General features: G+C 39.6%; 1 non-coding gene across 1 annotated transcript; it reads left to right on the top strand.

Annotated features, from left to right (window-relative positions):
* The first annotated feature begins 14,049 nt into the window (after nt 1–14,049).
* Nucleotides 14,050–14,158, top strand: LOC136170063 (U6 spliceosomal RNA). The gene has a single exon (XR_010663520.1). It is a non-coding gene; the product is annotated as a U6 spliceosomal RNA (small nuclear RNA).
* Nucleotides 14,159–19,348: the final 5,190 nt, after the last annotated feature.

Raw genomic sequence — 19,348 nt, 5'->3', positions numbered from 1 at the left:
TGAGTTGCAATGCCTAAGTGACAGAAGGGATTTAAACTATAAGAGCATACACACTAACTCGTTTCAGTTGTGTCTGACTCTTTACGACCCCATGGACTGCAACCCACCAAGCTCTTCTGTCCATGGGATTCTTCAAGCAAGAATACTGGGGTGGGTTGCCATGCCCTCCTGCAGGGGATCTTCCCAACCCAGGGATCGAACCCACATCTCTTACATCTCCTGCATTGGCAGGCAGGTTCTTTATCACTAGCGCCACTGGGAAGCCTATCAGAGGAATAAGATGATCTTTTTTACAAAACAAGTAGAGACACAGAAGTTATGAAGAACATATGGACACCACAGGAGAAGTGGAAGGTAGAATGAATTAGACTGAAACTGTCATATATACAGTAGTGATTCTCTGTATAAAATAGATGGCTAGAACCCACTGCACAGCTCAGAGAACTCTACTCAGCGCTCTGTGGTGGCCTAAATGGGAAGGAAATCCAAAAAAGAGGGGATATATGTGTATGTATAGTTGATTCACTTTGCTGAACAGCAGAAACTAACAAATATTGTAAAGCAAATATACTCTCTAAAAATTAATATTAAAAAAATCAGAGAAATGAACACATTGAAATATATATAATATGTGAAGTAAGAAGATCCACCAGAGGATTGTGTTCCACAGAAGGGTCTGAAAGTCACATCACAAAATACCAAACTATCAGTAATTTGCTCATGGGTGTCAGCATCACCAAGATGAATATGGGCTCTTCTCTGTAGACCAGGGCTGATGGCAGGAAATGCAATCACAGAAGCGGGCTCATCAGTAGCAATGGGGATGATGGGATGATGAAACAATAGAGGCTAGTTGGTGGCACCTGACTGCCAGAACCCAGGAGAAAACAAGTAAGAATATGATGGTAAATTTGGAGAGATCCCTAAGGAGACTTAATCCCTTAGGAGCTGTGGAGATAATTTAGCGAAGATGACATCCCCAGGGACAAATAAATGGGAAGCCCCAAAGCTGCTTTATATTAACACAATCAAAAGAAAGCAAGAATAGGTGAGAGAAGCCTGGGGGCAATTGCTCCAATAAAAACTTGTGATCCTTTGCTCAATTTCTAAGCCAATTGGACCTAAGCCAATTTTCAGATCCCCAAATTATTATTAACTCAAAAGGTGAGTAGGTCCCTAGGGAAAATGTATGGTAAAGATTCTTTTAGTGCCTTCCCAAAGGGACCTTCAGCCACTTAACTCAGGTGACCATGATTAGAGAAAGAAGAGTGCCCAGATATTTTGAGAATTAAGTTAAAGATGAAGAAACTAAATTAAACTAGAAACCAAAAAAGTCATCACGGCCCTTCCGTTACAACTGTGGCATATGCAGACCCATCCAACATGGAAGAAGCACTGAATAAGTAGATAAAATAACAGCCAGTTGACGTTAGCCAGCGTTTTCTATCAGGAATCCCAGAACTGGCACGATGGGCATGTGAATGCAGTGATCGTGGTGTCAGAGGTGGAGTCTAGGCCTGAACCCAGTAGGACAGAGTCCCACATGTCAAGGCCTGTATAATCACTAATCGTCGCTTCCTCTGAATATCTGGTCTGTCAGCAACAGAGAACAATGTTGGGCTCACAATATGGCAATATTCCTTGAGAGACCAATTGGTTGCTTGGTTTCAAGTTTATTGCACTGGGTCCTTTCCATCCAAGAAGGGCCAGTGATTCATCCTCAGGAAAAGAAACTTATTCCAGGTACAGCTTTGCCTTTCCAGCCTGCAGTCTCAGCCAGCACCATTATGATACTGTTTGTGGAGTGCCTGACTCACGAGCATGGAATCACTCATAGTATACCAATAACCAGAGGATCAATTTCACAGCAAGGAATTTGCAGGAGGGGGCCCAAGACGATGGGACCTACTGGCTGAATCACCTCTCACATCATCCACAAATAGCAGATCTGATAGCACATTGAAAAGACCTGCTGAAGTTACAACTGAAATGCCAGCTTGGAAACATAGTTTGCAAGGATGGAGTGACTCCCTGTGAGATACAATAGGTATACTTCACTGAATCAGGTTTCTGTTTACGGCTTGGGAGTGAAGGGATAGAAGCATGAGTGGCCCCATTTATCATCATTTCTCATGACCCACAGGGGAATTGTGCAGTTCCTACCCCCATGATTCTGGGCTTTGCAGGTTTACAGACCCTGACCCACCAGAAGGGCCTTTGAACTATAAGCGAAAACTGCCACTGTGTACCTTTTTTTCCCTCTGTCCAGCAATCAGCAGGAAAGAGGAGGGTCACCATCTGTCAGGGGTAACTGACCCTGATTATCAAGAGAACATAAGACTGGGACTCCCCTGGTGGCCCAGTAGTTAAGAATCTGCCTTCCAATGCAGGGGATGTGGGTTTGATCCCTGCTTGGGGAACTAACATCCCACATGCTGTGGGGGCAATTAAGCCCAAGCACTGCAGCAAGAGAAGCCCCGTCCACCCCAATGAAAACACCCAGTGCAGTCAGAGTTTTTTAAAAAAAGATGACATAAGACTTCTGTAATATAAGAAGGGGCTTGCCCGGTGGCTCGGTGCTAAAGAATCCGTCTGCTGATGCAGAGACACAGGAGACTTGGGTTATTATTAGTTTTTATACTCCAAGAGTGTTAAATTATACTTTGGCTAGATCAATATTCCGTGTTTACACTGTGATGTCTAAATGATTGCTATTCAAAGCTAAACAATGTAGTAAACAATGATTACATTTTTTTCGGCAAACTGAAGTTGATCGTTGTCTTGTTTTTACTTAAAAAACAAAACTTCTTCATTTTCTATTTACCATCACTAATTCAAGTCCAAGTGTCCAAGTACCATCTCAAGATATTCAGGCAACTCGAGTGTTCTGTCAAGTTCATCTTCATGAACAAGTCTTTCTCTTGGAGTCTTCTGACTTGGTCTGTTAGAATTCATTGCCTTTGATGCGCGTCCAGATATCCCCCTGGGATCCTAAGACATTCTCTTACATGTTAGAGATCCTCTTTCCTATAATCTTTGTCTTCCATTTTGTTTTGGTTTCGTTCACTACTGTGTTGGAGAACTGTCTCAAATAATTATTCAAGAAAGGGTGCATAGGATATAAGATCTTTTTGAGATCATAGAGGTCTGAAAATATCTTTATTCTACTTTTCAGCTCTATTTATAAATTAGATGAATATAGAGGTTTAGTAAACATTTCTCCTGCAGAATTCCAAAGGAATTGTTTTAATTCCTTATAATTTATAGGACTGCTATTTCAAAGTGCAAAGCCAATCTGATTCAATTTATTGAGCAACTATTATGTAATCAGATTGTCCCATATTTACCCTTATGATACATCTGTTTTCTGATCTTCTAGCTGCCCTCAGTATTCCACACACTCATGAGGTGTGTTTTCACGTACCTCTCTTTTCATCAAGTATCCTGGGCACTCAGAGGCCCTTTCAATCTTTAAAATCACATCCTTCAGATATGAGAAATTTCCTAGATTTTTTTCATTGATGATTTCTATTTTTCTGAAACTCCATTTATTTGTATATTGAAACTTCTGTGTCCCCTTATGTTGTTTTCCCTATTTTTTGTATCTGTTAATTTACTCAACATTCTGGATATGTCCTCAACTGTATCTTTCAACTCATACTGAATCTCATACTAAGACTTCATTTATATTATTTTTAAGTTCAAAAACTTTTTTTTGTGTGTGTACTCTAGATATGTTGTTCTGTTCTGGTTTCACAGTTGAAGTATCTTCTCTTTATCTCAGGACTAGGTTAAGGATGGGAATAGGGCGGCTCTGGGGACGTTGGTGTCAAGAGTTAGTGAACTTCATTCTAAGCTTTACGGTGACAGTTGCCAACTATTAAGTTCTTTTACTTTCTCAGTTCAACTGAGAGAAAGACGTTGACTGAGATTTATTGGCCCACCTGGGTTAGGTATTACCCTGACCCAATCAAACATGACCAAAGATTAAGGTATACTACACCAGCATGACTCCCAGGGTCTCACCATTGGTAGCTGGAAAAACTTCTCAGAGAAGGGAACATGTGTCATGGAATAGGAAGATATCCCAAAAGATTTGTTCCCCTAGTCTTTCTTCCTGAGACATAGAGAAAGTATTTTTCAATACTTTTTAAAGTTGAAAAATTTCAACATGTGTTAGATTCCTGAACTTAAAGTCATCTAGACAAGGGAGAATATTCTGCATTTGAAATCAATCTTGGGGACTTCTCTGGTGATCCAATGGCTAAGATTTTGCACTTGCAGTGCAGGGGATGTGGGTTCAATCCTTGGTTGGGGAACTAGGATCCCGCAAACTATGGAGCTACTAAGCCCATGCTCCCTGGAGCCTGCATTTCACAACCAGAAAGCCTGTGTACCACAACTACCAGAGTCCACGCACCACAGCTAGAGACTCCGTGGGCCACAGTGAAAGACCCTGCATGATGCGACAAAGACCCCAAGTGTTGTAAGGAAGACCGACACTATCACACATAATAAAATATTTAAAATTAAAATTAAAAAAACAACCTTTATAGAGTAAGACTTTGCCTCTCATGAGAATCACTCAGAGGGCAGGCTTTAAGAAATGTGCATTTTCAGGCTGTACCTCCATAGGTTCTAACTTGTCTGATGTGAGATGGAGCCTGAGAGTTTGTGTATCTAACAAGTCTCAGCTGGTACTGATACAGAATTAAGAACCATGCTTCAAAAAACACACGTGGAGAAGGCCTTTTTCATGCTATGCTACACACAAAAAGAAAAATCTGATTTTTATTTCAAGAGTCGATAAAATATATGAAATCATTGAAGCAGGTATTTTAAAGAAACTTGAATATTTAATACCTCATTTTGCTTAACTCACTAATTTGAATAGCCACCAAGGGCAGCTCCTCTTGGCAAGTGTTACAAGATTGCTGCCAAAGTTCTTTGTGAAAAATTCAAATTGAGAATTCAGATCATTGAGGGCATGACACAGTATCATAATTATCACAGCCACCTCATCACCTACTGGCCTAATCAATTTTCTGGGAAAGAGGTTTCTTATCTCTTAAAGAGAAGTCTTATGCATTAAAATTCTCTGTGTCTTCAAATGTATCAATGCTATAACAATGACTCTGAACCTAAAATTCCTAAGGAAAGTGAAAGATATGCTGTCACGTGACTCAGAAATGGGATTCATGAAGGAAAAATTTTAAAAACTTAAGTCACTTTTGACTTAGCTTGAGAATGAGTTAGCAATCAAATTTCTCCTCTTCCTAATTATTTTTTAAAGCTGTAATGACACATCAGTAGGATATTTTCATCTTGATCCTCATTCACAATTTTTTAGATATATGAAATTATTATTTCAAATAATTACATCCATAAATATTTATGGTACATGCTACTGTTCTCTTTAACTTGGAAAACATACGTGTTTATTAGGTTTTATAATTATTTCTTTCCTATCCCATGTTTCCTCTACCACAGTGAAGAAGTGAATCAAGACCTTTAAGGAAGGTAAGACTTACAAAAAAGACAAAGGACTAGAGTTATAACTGAAACATTTGTATTAGAGTCAAGGCCAAACATTTAGTAGTTATTAGAAGAAATATATGCAAAATTTGGTGACCAATAAGATGTGGCAACAAACTACTTGGGCTCAGAGCTCACTGAGGCATTTTTTCTTACATACCTTTGAAATATACCCAAATAATCTGTTGAAACCCATGGATTTATTTATTTTTCTTTATTCTGTTGACTTCAACATCTTTTTAAATTGTTGCTTAGTCCTGTCCAATTCTTTGTGACCCCGTGGACTGTAGCCCACCAGGCTCCTCTGTCCATGGGATTTCCCAGGCAAGAATACTGGAGTGGGTTGCCATTTCCATCTCTGAGGGCACATGCTATTGTTTGTGTTAAATATTATTTTGGCTTTGACTTTGTTTAACCTTTGTCATACAAATAAAAATATAGTTAATTTGAACTAATTACCAAATTACAGTAATGAAGAAATTGTATGTTAGTAACAATTTCATATTGATTCTATAAAATATATACAAAATAAAAATAGAGGAGGTGATCATCTCATTACATAGTAAAAGCCCAATGTACTATCTTAGTAAACTGATTTTACCTCCTAGTTCCAAGTGGTTTTACCTGCATCTCATTCCTGAGACCTCTCCTTAAGGCTCCAATCTTTATTAACCTCAGTACCTTACAATACATTTTTATTTGAATATCATCCTGCAACACAATCATCTCCCATAAAATGTTTCTAATCCTCATATTTCTATGACTAACACCATTATTTTGGTCTCATGCTTCTAACATTAGAAAAAATTAGAACTAATTTTACAGATGATGGAGTTTGAATTGGATTGGAGCTAATGGGTTTGAGGGCTTCCCAGGTCATGCTAGTGATAAAGAATACACATGCCAATGCAGGAAATGTAAGAAATGCAGGTTCCATCCCTGGGTTGGGAAGACCCCCTAGAGAAGGAAATGGCACCCACTCCAGTATTCTTGCCAGGAGAATCCCATGGACAGAGGAGCTTGGTGGGGTACAGTCCATGGGGTCACAAAGAGTCGGACACGACTCATCGTCTGAGTAGCAGACCTAATGGGATTGAAACTCCACCTAGCTTAAGGAAAAAAGGGAATTTGCTGGTAAGATCCAGTGGTGGTTCACAGAATCAAAGAAAGTGGTACAGGCACCAGAACAGGTCTAGGAACCTCTGGAACTGGAACCAGCAGACTAGTGCCACGAGAATGTGCTCTTTCTTCTAGACGACAGCTATATTTTCTGAGTATTTTTCACAAGGCTGGGGAACCAGTAAGAGACTTGATGCCACATGCCTACCACTCAATGTGCATACAGAAAAACTGTTTGGCCTCCATTTTAAATTTAGCCAGTCTCAGTTTGGCGTTCTTATTAATTTCTGTCTAGCCTGGGCCATGTGCCTATTCCTTGGACCAATCACTGGGGCCAGTGGATGTTGTACTATACTTGGGATTGGCAAACATAGTACAACATCTTCCCGCAAGGAACCTACAAGGTTTGGGAGGGTTCTCACTCTCTCTGTGGCACTCATAACCTCCTAATATGACCCTTACGATTCCCTAACACAGCTCCTGGGTCTTGCAAACATCACCACCCTTCAAGCACAACGAGTTCATTTATATCCCAGCCTCCTCTTAGAATCACAGAATCTCAAAAATGGAAAGTCTCTATATAGGCATTAGTTCATTTTAGCTTCTTGACCTTAGGGAGATTAGAGGTGAATATTTAGGAATTAAAAGGATAAATGAAGAGAAGGGAGATGAGATAGCTTGAAATGGATGTGGTGGGGCATGCAAGATCTAAGGTTTTGTCTACATGACAAAGGCATTCTATCCCAGGTGGCTGGGATAAGGTGAGGACTGCTGGGGGAACCGAACTTTGGGAGAGGAAGGGATAGAGAGAGTGTGGGATGGGCTCGAGGAAGAGGTTTTTCGCTTTTCTTTTGGTTTGCAGGATTTTAGTTCCCTGAGCAGGGATTGAACCTGGCTGGGCCATGGCAGGGAAAGCGCCCAGTCCTAATCATTGGACCACCAGAGAACGCCCCAGGAAGAGCCCACCTGTGAGAACTCTGCACAAGAGGAAGGAAAAGAGCCAAGTGAGTAAGAGGGGAGAGGATGGAAGGAAGGAGACAGGCAGCTTCTCAAACCTGCCATCCGTCCCATGTTTTTGCTAGCATAATTCTCTTCCAATAGAGCTTGTATGTAGGGTATGATTACAATCTGGTTTACTGTGGTAAAAAAAATCCAATTATTTTACATGTTAAACCGAGAGTGATTTTCTGTAACAATAATCGTCTGGGCACCAGGGTTTATAACAAGCCAAGCTCTGCTTCTGTGCAGCTGCCACCCGCTGGTTTTGGCTCTAACCCTTGCAATCATGCAGAATGAGCCTGCTTCCTTTACATCTGGCAAACATTCAGATATTTGAAAACAATTATCATGGAGTCCCTGAGTCATCCCTCTTTCAGACTAAACATTATCAGTTTTTTAACCTTTTCTCATAGAATATAATTAGAAATACCTTGCTGCTGAATTCACTCCAGGTAGCTTCTTACCAGGGCAGAGGAGAATGGGTTTACTGCTTCTTTAATGATAGATAATAAGCATCTAAAACAGCAGCCTAAAATCACATTAATAATTTTAGTAGGTACCCTGTGTATGAAATGTAAACTGAACTCTCAGTGAAAACTCCAGGTCCTTTCCACTTGTGCTGATCTTGACCTAGGTCACATCTCTCCTGTTTTCATTCATTTATTGGAGGACTTTATTGAAGACAGTTCATTAATTAAATACATTTTGTTAATGAGGAACCACTGTGGGCTTGGCAGTGGGAGTGGGAAAGATGTATCGCTACTAGCATCCGCTCCCATTGCTGTGACCCAGGGAAAGTAGGGATGGCAGGACCCAGGGTTAGGACTGCGAGCGAGGTAAGCAAAACGTCTAGGGTGTGAAAATCAAGCAGGCACCCGCGTTCGGGTTCGTGCAAGTGCAGGACCAATAGTGTGGTGTTCTGGGTGGAGCTCTTAGCCAGTTCTGCTCTCCAGCTGATCACTTTGGAGAATCTGAGAACACAGACTGGATACGTTTAGTTCAGGTGTTGGTCATTTTAACTACAAAGTTTTAGACTTAGTACTTTTATATTGTGCACAAACACACACACATACACTCTTATTTAATGTACCCTGGGGAAAATGACAGTCATATATGGTCAGCATGAGGGAGATCAGAATACACGATTGACGTCTTTCCTAGTCTTTGCGTAACAGCAAGAGAGAAAAGAGACGTATATAAATCCAAGTCTTACTCCCAGTTTGGAGGTGTTTATACTCAGGGGTTCCTTTCGGCTTTGAATCCTTGATATCCCTGTCCAAATTTTTCTTTAAAATTATCGCCTGGATCTAGATTCTCCATCCTGCAGAGCTGCAGTTCAGAACATTAAGTGGCTCCCCAATGACCAGCACCAAAAGAAAAGCCCTACATAAGACATTTGGGGAAAATAAAGAACTTCGCTGTGATTATATAACTAAGCCTCAGACATAAAGGGAGGTTAAGTCAAAAGGGAATGGCCCCTAACAGAGAGCATTAAAACCCTTTCCAGGAAAACAAAGAGAAGGGGCGCACAGGCAAAGGCGAGTTGAATACGTTCCTCCTCCCTCAGGTTAGGGTGCCTAGTCCAGCTTAAACCAGATCTATTTGAGGAACTCCCCTTTCAGTCTCCTCAGTGCAAGGGGACCAGGAAGATGAATGCCACAGGGCTCCCAATGCAGGACTCAATCTAAGGCCCAATCAGTTATGAAGAGATACTCTAACTTTTATAATAAATGTAAATGCAAACTCTCAGGAGTGTTCTTACCTCTGATTGAGGAGGAAGAGAGTCAGGAGGCATCACAGAGAGGGGGAGGAGCCATTTTTACCTTTACTTTCAGAGTATAATGATATACTTTTAATTTTAGATGCTATTCTTGCTCCTTCTGAAACATTTAAAGACCACAGAATGACAAAACATAGAGTGGAAGTCTATCCCGTGCTTCTGGCCCCTAGGAGAGACAACTGTTAACACTTTGATATGTATCTATCCACCACTCCAGTGTCTTTAAAATGCATTACTATATACGTATTAGGGTTCTCCAGAGAAATAGAACCAATAGTATGTATGTGTGTCTATATGTCTATATCTTTATCTATTTCTATATATATATATCTATTTATCTATGAATAGATAAATGAGAGTGAGACAGAGAGAGAGAGTAAGGAACTGGCTCACATAATTATAAGTCCTAAGATCTGCAGTTGGCAAGCTGGAGACCCAGGAGAGCTGACGATATAGTTCCAGTTCAAGTTCAAAGGATTGAGACCTAGGAGAGCTGATGGTGTAAGTTCCAATCCAAAAGCTGGCAGGCTGGAGAGCCAAGGAGACTTGATGTTTCAGTTTAAGTCCAAAGGCAAGAAAAGACCAATGTCCCAGCTCCAAGGCTGTCAGGCAAAATGCATTTCCTCTTTCTTAGCCTTTTTGTTCTATTCAGGTCTTCAACTGACTGGGTGAGGTGCACTCACATTAGGGAGGGCAATCTGTTTTACTTAGTCTATCAATTCAAATGTTAATCCAGAAACACCCTCACAGACACAAACAGAATAATGTTTGGCCAAATATCTGGGTTTCTTGTGGCCCAATCAAGTTGATACATAAAATCACTGCACATATTTATTATATAAAATAAATGGCTCAAAGCATATGAATTGGCCTCCAACCTATATTGACATCAAGAATGTGGGCTTCAGGGTCAGAGGGCCTGGGTTTGAGTTGTAAATTTGATAAGTCACCAAATGGCTCTGAATTTCTGTTTCCTTATTTATAAGACTAACCTAATAACATGATATACTTTGCAGAGTCGTGATGGAAGTTAAACAAAATGTTGCAACTAAATGGCCTAGTGGAAAATAAGCACATTGTTAAATCCTCAACAATATAATAGTATCTAAGATTTATATGCCACTTAGTATAGGCCAATTTCTAAACGGTATAGTACTAATTTATTCCTCAAAAACATCCTATAAAGTCGGTACTATTGTTATTGCTATTTTACAGATGAAGAAACGGAGGCACATGAAAGTTAAATGGCCTGCCCAAGACCCTGAAGCAAAGGAGTGCACCCAGTTGTTAGCAGTGGACATTTTAGCTCTGGAGTACATGCTCTAACCACTTTCTTTACTGCCTCCCAACTGCTGCAAATATTTCATTTCCCAGTTTGTATTTACCTCTAAAGTTTGCTTATAGTGTCTTTCTTCTATAAGAAGTCGTAAAATTTTATCTAGTCTGATTTCTCCTTTTAAAGTGATTTCTTGCTGATCTTATTCTTAAATGATTAACAGAAATTTCCCTGTCAAAGAAGATTTCTACCTTCCACCTTGACAGAAAGATAACTGTGTATAAAAGACATGCATGAAAGGATGAGAAAGCAGGGGACATTCGGGAAAAACTGAGATAATCAGATCCATGAATTCTGGGAGACAAGCTTAAAAAGGTCATTTAGAATTATATTGTCAAAAACCTTGTAAGTATTGATTTTATTCTGAGAGTAGTGAAAGTGGGAGCCATTTAACTTATGCTTTTGTAATAAAACATACTTATACATAGAATGATATAAAGCAAAATAAAAATAAATATTTTCTAATTGAGACTTCCCATACACCCAGCATATTCTTAAAAGGTAAGCTTCTTTTACATGTTTCTGATTTTGATTCTTGTGATTATCATTGTAATCCTGAAGAATATATGTTTAATTCTCTTTTTTATTTGTAAGTTCAGAGAAAATTTACTTACTCCCATTTATGAAAGAAGAGGCATTTGGCTTATATGTACTATTTCCCACCTTTTCTCCCATTGCCCTCTCCTCTTAAATATGTATTCAATACTATACCACATGTATGAATAATAAAAGAATATACACGCATGTTCTATTTGTCTTTTATATCAATCAAAAATATATAAAATTCTAATTATATTCCAGCAATTAAAAATGAAAACTTCTAATTCTGCTTTATGTAAGGTGAGAGAAATTACCATCCTTAAACTATTCTTCAGAGATCAAATTGCAAACATGCATTGGATCATAGATAAAAGCAAGAGAATTCCAGAAAAACATCTGCTTTATTGGCTATGCCAAAGCCTTTGACAATGTGGATCACAACATACTATGGAAAATTCTTCAAGAAATGGGAACTTCAGACCACCTTACCTGCTTTGAGAAATCTGTATGCAGGTCAAGAAGCAACAGTTAGAGCTGGACATGAAACAATGGACTGGTTCCAAATTGGGAAAGGATATATCAAGGCTGTGTTTTGTCACCCTGCTTATTTAACTTATATGCAGAGTACATCATGTGAAATGCTGGGCTGGATGAAGCACAAGCTGGAATCAAGATTGCTAGGAGAAATATCAATAACCTCAGATATTCAGATGACACCACCCTTATGGCAGAAAGTAAAGAAGAACTAAAGAGTCTCTTGATGAAGGTGAAAGTGGAGAATAAACAAACTGGCTTAAAACTCAACATTCAAAAAATGGAGATCATGGCGTCTGGTCCCATCACTTCATGATAAATAGATGGGGAAACAATGGAAACAGTGAGAGACTTTATTTTTTAGGCTCCAAAATCACTGCCAGATAGTGACTGCAGCCATGAAATTAAAAGATGCCTCCTCCTTGAAAGAAAAGCTATGACCAACCTAGACAGCATATTGAAAAGCAGAGACATTACTTTGCCAACAAAGGTCCATATAGTCAAAGCTATGGTTTGTCCAGTAGTCATGTATGGATGTGAGAGTTGGACCATAAAGAAAGCTGGGCGCCAAAGAATTGTTGCTTTTGAACTGTGGTATTGGAGAAGACTCTTGAGAGTCCCTTGGACGGCAAGGAGATCCAGCCAATCAATCCTGAAGGAAACCAGTCCTGAATATTCATTGGAAGGACTGATGCTGAAGCGGAAACTCCAATACTTTGGCCACCTGATACGAAGAACTGACTCATTGGAAAAGACCTTGATGCTGGGAAAGATTGAAAGCAGGAGGAGAAGAGGATGAGAGAGGATGAGATGGTTGGATGGCATCACTGACTCGATGGACGTGAGTTTGAGCAAGCTCTGGGAGCTGGTGATGAACAGGGAGGCCTGGCATGCTGCAGTCCATGAGGTCTCAAAGAGTCCGACATGAATGAGCGACTGAACTGAACTGAACACTATTCTTTTTTTAAAAACCTTCGTTTAGTCACTTAGTTGTTTTTGGCTGTGCTGAGTCTTCACTGCTGTGTGCAAGTCTTCCCTAGCTGTGGCCAGCAGGGGCGCCTCTCAAGCTGTGGTGCACGGACCTCTCACTGCAGTGGCTTCTCTTGTTGCAGAGCACCAGCTCCTGGGCGCGTGCCTTCAGTGGCTGCAGTGCTCAAGCTTAGTCGCTCCACAGCATGGGGGTCCCCAGACCCACACTGTGCCCGGCATTGCAACGTGGACTCCTGAACTACTGCGCCTCGAGGGAAACCCCTCAACTCTTGCTTCACTTAGACCCTGATGGCTCTATCCTTACTTTGACGCTGTCAATATCGCTAACATTTACATTCTGTTCTTTATGGTAAGTATTCTCTCTACCTTTTCCAACCCCTGAGAACAAAGAAGTGATATTTTATAATATTATTATTGAATAAATTTATTTACTGTGATGCAAGTTATATGATTAGAAAATGTAATTTTCTATTGCTAAGTGAGTGCTGACCCAAACATCGTAGATGGATTGGTGGCTCAGATGGTAAAGAATCTGCCTGCAACGTGGGAGATCCCGGTTCAATCCCTGGGTCGGGAGGATCCCTTGGAGAAGGGAATGGCAAACCACTCCAGTATTCTTGCCTGGAGGATTCCATGGACAGAGAGGGGCCTGGCAGTCTGCAGTCCATGGGGTCACAGAGTCAGACTCGACTGAAAGGCTAACACTTAAACAACAGATACTCAAAATCTGCCCTATTCAATTTGCTTGATGCATGGACTATATGGCTTTCCCCACTGACTATCTAATTGCCTTTCTTTTTTCTATTGAGGGAAGAAATAAAAATATTAAAATATACCTTTTTCCTTATAATAATATCTTCCAGCTTTGTAATATATTGTTAATGGCTGTTGAATGGGAAGAATTTTCCCCCTGAACATCCTCTTCAGACCTTCTTTTCTAATTTAAATGTGTTGCTCTCTAGACTTGATGTCCAACTGTTATGCTATGGTTTCTTTTCATTGTATTCATAGGTCAGGATGCTGTTCTCATTTTCTTGGGTTATTTCAAGTTAAAATCTAAAAAATAAATAAATGTGCATCAGAATAAATTTTTGAACCCACGCATTCCTTAAATGACTTAACTTTGTCCTCACGCTTGACTGAGTTTAATTTGACACAGAATTCAAGCTTGTCATTTGTGTATTTGATAAATGTAAGCAATAAAAGCTCTTAGTGAGTGCTCGCTTCGGCAACACATATACTAAAAACTTGGAATGATACAGAGAAGATTAGCAAGGCCCCTGAGCAAGGATGACACGCAAATTCGTGAAGCGTTCCATATTTTTTTTTTTAAAAAAATAGCTCTTAGTGACCCTCTCCGAATCAGGCCCACACATTTATAGTTCCATAAACTAAGGAGACCTGAATGGCTTTTGCGACGGCAGATTTTCTCATCTAACTCAGATTATTAATTATTTCAGTATAGAATTCAATTTCCTTCCTACATATGTGTGTTCTTAAGACCTGACACGTTGCCTTCTGCTTTCTACATGGTAGGTGGCTGCATTTACCGGTGTATGACATATTTACATCATCGAAAAAGTCAATAGCATATTTTTTGACCTATGAGTGAAAACTGTTATATAACTGTCCCTTGTCATTATCATGGGAGCATCCAGCTGTGAAAAAAATTTAAATATATTCAAGTACTCCTACGTAAAATAAAGTAATATATTTCTTTGTTGTGAATAAAAAACTTGGAGTTAATTTAGTTTGTATCCCACTGAGCATGTACTTGTTGAACATTTTTGTGTGAAATTGCTCTATATTTCTTGAAGTTGTGTTCACTCCCCCACACTGACAGACCAGTATCCTGCTGTGTTGTAATGGTGTCAATAAACCACAGTGTACTGCTCCATACGTTTAGCCAACAGCAATAACTTCACTGATCAATAAGATATTATAACAGATTTTATACAGGAGAACATCACATTTGGAGACAAAAGAGAAGACGCATGTAGGTGGCTCTTTAGTCTGCGTGAAAGTCTTAGAAAATGTAATGGAAAGTAAGTGTGGAGCAGTAAATTAGTGTCAGTGCTACTAGATCTCTTTTCTCTTTTCTTTGGTAGAGCTTGTGATAGCTCTAAAGCTTTAGAGGGACAAGAAGGAAAACTACCGTTTGATCTAACTGAATAGAAACAATTTTAGAATGCTTCACATTTACTTCTTTCTCTTAGCTATCACTCTGCTGCCTATAGTGGAGTAAGTGACAAGTCTTAAGGAAAATAACTGGTGGAGGAAATCGAAGAGAAAGAAAACTGTTATGGTTTAGGTTTACTTTCATTTTTTCTTTTCATTTTCATCTTTAATCACCTCTACACAGCACGACAGATACACTTCTCATTGTACAAGCCCATCAGGTAGAGAGCATCAATACATGGAAAGTGATCACCATTCTCTTCTCATTAGAGACAGTACAGTTTATCCCGTCGAGTACCCATCAAGCAGTCTTCTCTAGAAGTGCCCCTTGGACCACACCATGTCATTTCTGTAGCTTTAAGGCTGTACTGTCCGATACAGTAGACACCCAACCACCTATGGCTGGTGTCTCCTGCATTAGGCAGCACAAATGTACAGTTTTCATTACCACAGACAATTCTTTTGAACAGCTTTGCTTTAAGAGAACCCCAGGGAAATGTACTGAAATAGAGTACCCTTGCAGACATCACTCAAGCTTTTTCTGTCCAAGAATCCCTTTCTGGGAATCATTTTCCCCCTCTCCTGTTCCCTCTTATAGGTCCCAAGTTCAGTTCAGTTCAGTTCAGTCGCTCATTCATGTCAGACTCTTTGAGACCTCATGGACTGCAGCATGCCAGGCCTCCCTGTTCATCACCAGCTCCCAGAGCTTGCTCAAACTCATGTCCATCGAGTCAGTGATGCCATCCAACCATCTCATCCTCTCTCGTCCCCTTCTCCTCCTGCTTTCAATCTTTCCCAGCATCAGGGTCTTTTCCAATGAGTCAGTTCTTCGCATCAGGTGGCCAAAGTATTAGAGTTTCCGCTTCAGCATCAGTCCTTCCAATAAATATTCAGGACTGGTTTCCTTCAGGATGGACTGGCTGGATCTCCTTGCAGTCCAAGGGACTCTCAAGAGTCCCTTCTCCAGTACTGCAGTTCAAAAGCAACAATTCTTTGGCGCTCAGCTTTCTTTATGGTCCAACTCTCACATCCATACATGACTACTGGACAAACCATAGCTTTGAATATATGGACCTTTGTTGGCAAAGTAATGTCTCTGCTTTTCAACATGCTGTCTAGGTTGGTCATAGCTTTTCTTTCAAGGAGCAAGCATCGTTTGATTTTATGGATACAGTCACCATCTGCAGTGATTTTGGGTCCCCCAAAAGAAAATCTGCCACTGCTTCCACTTTCCCCTTCTATTTGCCATGAAGTGATGGGGCTGGATGCCATGATCTTAGCTTTTTAATGTTGAGTTTCAAGCCAACTGGGATAGTTTACCTTATTTAAGTAGAGTTAGTGACACTCTACCTTTTTTGGGATTTATGGAGTTGGGACCTAGAAATTTGGCAGAATCTATAAAGCCTGGAATTTCTCCGGGGTTGTGTTTTCCATCATTGGGAAAAAGTTAGCCTGTGGTGAGCAAGCAAAAAATGAGCATGTAGAACAGTTAGAGATAAGAAACAGAAAATATAGTGTTAGCATTTAGGTTCCCAAGATTGCTGAAGCTGAGGCCCAGCTTTATTTCTATGCTTATATCTTTGTAATTAACTTTCTATTTTACTTAAGCTACTTCAAGTTGAGTTGCTGTCACTGGAAAAGTTGTCAGGGTAAATAACTAATATTATAGTTGTTTCCACAACATTATGATTCATGAAAGAAATGCAATATTAATGGTTTTCACTAGATTTTCATTAGATCCTTATATCCAGCTACATCCTCTCAGATAATTGCAACTGCTAATAAAACTTAAAAGTTCAAAAGTATATCTCTTACTCAAACACTCAAAATTCCTGGACAACATAATTAGCACATTAAATTTTCCAAAATATAATTTTGGTATAGGTATTTGTTAAGACTCCATTTTTATATAGGTAATACATAACACTAGAATTAAGCATCTATTTAATTATATATACTAGAATAAAATATATTACTAGATATATTTTTTCCATTCTTTTAATGGCTTTGATTTTTTTCAGTTGGATAGCTTAAATTAAATAAAGGAAGTTTCCAACTTGAAAAATCATTTGGTTCTTAGAAGTACAGTGGGAACTTTTGTAACTTGGAACTTATTCTTCATCGAGATAGTATTTTTATTAATAGTGGTAGATTGTTTTGTTGGCACATGAAAACGCCTTAACTAATATAGGTACAATTACCTTTCATTTCCTCTTTGAGGTGTTCTTTCTACACGATTCACCTTCACGCTATCATCTACTGATGTTTCAGCCATACCACTGGATAATTAAGCATTGTGGCCTCCCATAAGTCAAACTATCATCTTAAATCATGTGCATGAAATATTGAGTGGAAGCTTAAAATACCAAAAACATATTTCCATTTCCTAGTGAAAAAAAAGGAGTTACTTTTCCCATCTCAGCCCCAACTGTCTCTCCACAACACATGATAAGGAAATTGGGTAATTGCTTGCGCTACATGTTTGGAAACTATTCTTCAAATAATTCATTAATAAGGAAGAATGAAGAATTTAAAATGAGCATTTTAAAAACATCCCCTACAATGTAAAGGTGTATACACTAAAGACTACTTAGAAGCATATGGTCAAAATTAGAAAAATGTCTTGTCATTGGGTAAGATGTGTGATGGATAAAATTGGAAATATTTAAATTATAAATAATTGACATTCCCCAAACTAAATGTATCAAACCGTGGCATACTGTAGGAGTTATCTGAGAAGTTAAATCTCAATTCCAAGTGGCTGCTAAGCAAACTCTGACACCATATGAGGGCTTCCCTGGTGGCTCAGTGGTAAGGAATCTGCCTGCCAATGCAAGAGACATGGGTTTGATCCACAGTCTGGGGAAGATCCCACATGCTGCTGAGCAACTAAGCTCATGCATCACAACGATTGAGCCTGTGCTCTGGAGCCGGGGAGCTGCACCTACTGGGCACGAGGCACAACCGCTGAAGCTCACACAGCCTGGAGCCCATGCGCGACAAGAGAAGCCCTGTGCTGCAACTAGGGAGTGGGCCCCGCTGACCGCAACTAGAGAAAAGTCTGCACGGCAGTGCGGACCCAGCGCAGCCAAACATAAATGAATCAAAGGACACAGAAAAGAAGCCACAGGAGACACTGCAAAGTTCGGTCATACAATATTGTCCAGCAGTAATGACAGAGACGTCCCAAGTCGTATTTGTAGAGCACTTAAGAAAAAAAGAAAAAGGCAATGTTGGTGAGGAGAATTATGCATTCTAATCTGAGGGGAAATGTCATCAATGTTGAGCAGCCTTGGCCTAAATTTCCAGATTTGACACATTTGAAGCTCACATTCACCACAACACACAAATTAATTTTCTGAGAAACTGTGATATTAACCTGAGTTATGGGAGCTCACATAACTTGGATCCATATATATTATTAACTTGTATAGTGGTAATGAAATAATGATTTTTTTTCTGACTTTCAATATGAAATTCTTAAAAAGACTGAGCAATTGGATTACTCAGAGCCAGCCAGAAAACACAAATCCAGAACTGTGGTTTCTAGTTCAAACCAGTACCTTGGAATTCAAGACTGTTTTAAGGGAAGCTGCCTGGAGAAAATAACTTGGGCAGTATACATATTTTATCTGAATCTCACAGATACCTATGGTAAACACACACACACACACAAATCTTTCCTAAAATATAGACATTTTAGTATTTACTGGTAGAAGAGCATTTTGTTTGATCCGTCAGTAACAAGACTTTCTTATAGCTAACTTTTAGCACAATGCTAGTTTGATAAATATTCACTGGACTAAGCAAAATGGTAAAAAATGAATGTTTACGGAACATAAACTGTGACTGAGGAAGAGATCACACAAATGTAATGAAAGACAATTTCTGCTCTAGATTTACAGTCCAGTCTCAATTACATAAGTGCAAAATTTTCTTTATATCAGTCCCTAGTATAGCTCTTTTGTACTAGGAGTTAGCATTTTTCTGTGAGGAGAATCACCAACTCTGTGCTTCAATGTCGTTTAAGCTCTTCCTCATCCAAGTCCTCAAAGTACCAAATGAAGTTGAAAGTTGGGTGAATGTTGAGTGGTTCAAGTATCTCAGGTCCAAATTAATCCACCAGCTGTTCTGTGGTCAGCACTGACCTGTGTTCATAATGCCCATTGGGTTGCCGGTTTCAAGAACTTGCACGTGACTTGCTTTTTCAGGCCCTTTGTCACACCGTCTTGCCTCTACTTTTGTTGTGACCTCAAATGTGCAGAGACAAACGCCGAGGCATACTTCCCAGGGGAAAGCCCAAGCTGAGGTTGATGGCAAGAGCTGATCAGGTTGAT

Source organism: Muntiacus reevesi, chromosome 5 (assembly GCF_963930625.1).
Source record: "Muntiacus reevesi chromosome 5, mMunRee1.1, whole genome shotgun sequence".
In the NCBI taxonomy this organism is placed as follows: domain Eukaryota; kingdom Metazoa; phylum Chordata; class Mammalia; order Artiodactyla; family Cervidae; genus Muntiacus; species Muntiacus reevesi.
Note: the sequence above shows the minus strand (reverse complement) of the source record. Positions and strands in the feature narration are given on the sequence as shown.